The 2500-nt window shown below is 35.0% G+C and overlaps 1 long non-coding RNA gene across 1 annotated transcript; it reads right to left on the bottom strand.

The window, feature by feature from the left end:
* Positions 1–808: 808 nt before the first annotated feature.
* Positions 809–2445, bottom strand: LOC144965423 (uncharacterized). The gene is made up of 2 exons (XR_013644017.1): positions 2308–2445; positions 809–1074 (listed from the first exon to the last, which is right to left on the bottom strand). It is a non-coding gene; the product is annotated as an uncharacterized LOC144965423 (long non-coding RNA).
* Positions 2446–2500: the final 55 nt, after the last annotated feature.

Genomic DNA, 2500 nt, shown 5'->3' with positions numbered 1-2500 from the left:
GATGGTCTTGGAATCGGGAAGACGACGATATCTCTAGACGTGATTGTGGTGTGTGCTCTTCCTTCCCTCATGAAATCAGCTCTCTTCGACTTCTGACACATGAAGAAGTCATGCTACTATTAGTAGTACTAAACTGTCACTTCATTGTCTCTATCTTCATTCCTTGAGCACTATCGCCACGGTTACAGTCTGGATTTCGTCACCGGGACCGAATCCATTCACTATTCCTTTCCCCGATCTAACACTCTGCCATTACCACCACTCGCCATCATCAGGAGCTACCACATCATCTGACTGTATTACAAAGATTTCCCCGTTGGCGTGAATAAAGGGGAATCTACTTTTATTTATCATCATCATCATCATCATCATCATCATCATCATCATCATCATCATCATCATCATCATCATCATCATCATACATCGTCATATTCATCAACATCATCATCATCATCATCATCATAATCATCATCATCATCATCAATTACAATAACAATAACAATACTACCACCAACACCACAACCATTACAACCACCACCACAACTAACACAACTACCACTACCACCACAACTACCACCACCACCATCATTATCATCATCATCATCATCATCATCATCATCATCTTCTTCTTCTTCTTCTTCTTCTTCTTCTTCTTCTTCTTCTTCTTCTTCTTCTTCTTCTTCTTCTCCTTCTTCATCATCATCATAACCAGTGTCACCAACCAATTGCAACATGCATTCTATGCATACTAAATACAAACATAAAGATGCATTCAAAGAGAAAATATAAAATTAAATCAAGTCGTAGATAATTTTTTAACTCAACATTGTTTATTTGAAAACTGACTTTTAAAACAACAATTATACAACACAAAATGAACACACATCACAGGAACGATACATGGACACAGTGACATTGACTGTGACATGATGCATGGCCATCATAAAAGGCTGCTTGTGTAACCTCAAGTTGGTGTGTCCATGACGTCACTCAGTGTGTACTCAAAAAATCGATTTTATTAAATCGCTGCCGACTCCAGTCAGGATGCCTGCGAAGACTGTTAGGAAAAAACCCCTGTTTTGACAGAAAATTTAAAATACATGTGAAACTACATATGAAAAGTGTAACTTTCAAAGATCAAAATCTTAAGTCTTAATAAATAAATAAATAAATTATCTTTATTCCAAAGGAAGACTGGAGTAACCTGGCGTCAGTCGCAGTGCAGCGCCGCAAACTGAGCTAGGGCGAGGTGACTTGCTCAAGGTCACGCAGAGTAACAGAGATGATACCACTGAGCCATGCTGTCCCATACAAAAACAAAAACACCCCCCACCCCCACTCCACCCCACGGTCTTTACATTGAAATTCCGATGTTCTTCAATCCTTATTTTTTATGTAAAAACCCTGAACATTTTACTCCAATTGCAATTTTGGTTACGATAGGTTTCATTAGATGTTATATATATATTATATATATATATATATATATATATATATATATATATATATATATATATATATATATATATTGAATCGTGTTATGATACAAACATGGTACGAATAGTGCTCGACTTGTTACAATGGAGCGAAATATTATTGTAATATTTACCACGATATTCGTGGTGAATATTACAATAAAAGATATATTATTTATATATATATATATATATATATATATATATATATATATATATATATATATATATTGAATCGTGTTATGATACAAACATGGTACGAATAGTGCTCGACATGTTACAATGGAGCGAAATATTATTGTAATATTTACCACGATATTCGTGGTGAATATTACAATAAAAGATATATATCCTCGCGCTTTGCCAAATCAATCGTGTTCCAGAAATATATTTTTTTAATGTGAAAGACGAGACACATAAAGCCTAATTATAATGTCATACTCAACTATAATCTTGAGCACTTGTGGGTAGGGTGAAAACAAACAAACAGACAACCAATATGGCAGATCCCACTTCTTTTACTTTCAAATAATTTCTTATGCTCTCTGCGTAAAAAAAAATCAACTCACTACGATCTTTTTTACAAAATCATAAAAATGTTATCATTTATCTCATACGCTATTTAGTCCTAGTAAATTGGATGATTTTAGGCTAATCCTTTTAAAGATTCATTGAAGAAAGAGAACCGGGAGGCGGCGGAGGAGGAGAAGGAGGAGGAGAAGGAGGAATTCGAGACAAATAGATGGATGATGAGGCAAATGATAATAGGTATAATGTAATAAGATCAAGAAGAAGAGGGAATATGTTGAGGTGAATGATCAAATATACTTACATCTTTGCCGTGGAATGTCGTTTCTTGAGTAGACTTAACACAAAGTTGATGGAATAGAAATTCTTACAAAAAGTGTTGCTGTAACTGGATGAGAGGCCAGATTTATATAATGCCGCATCAACGCTTCGGGCATTTTTGGAATCTCTTGACAATTTAGGACAAAGGAAGAAGTCAAGTGTAATCTACTCAGGTT

The sequence above is a fragment of the Berghia stephanieae genome, chromosome 1 (assembly GCF_034508935.2).
Source record: "Berghia stephanieae isolate SIO BIC M18660-M18661 chromosome 1, UCSD_Bste_1.3, whole genome shotgun sequence".
Lineage (NCBI taxonomy): Eukaryota > Metazoa > Mollusca > Gastropoda > Nudibranchia > Aeolidiidae > Berghia > Berghia stephanieae.
Note: the sequence above shows the minus strand (reverse complement) of the source record. Positions and strands in the feature narration are given on the sequence as shown.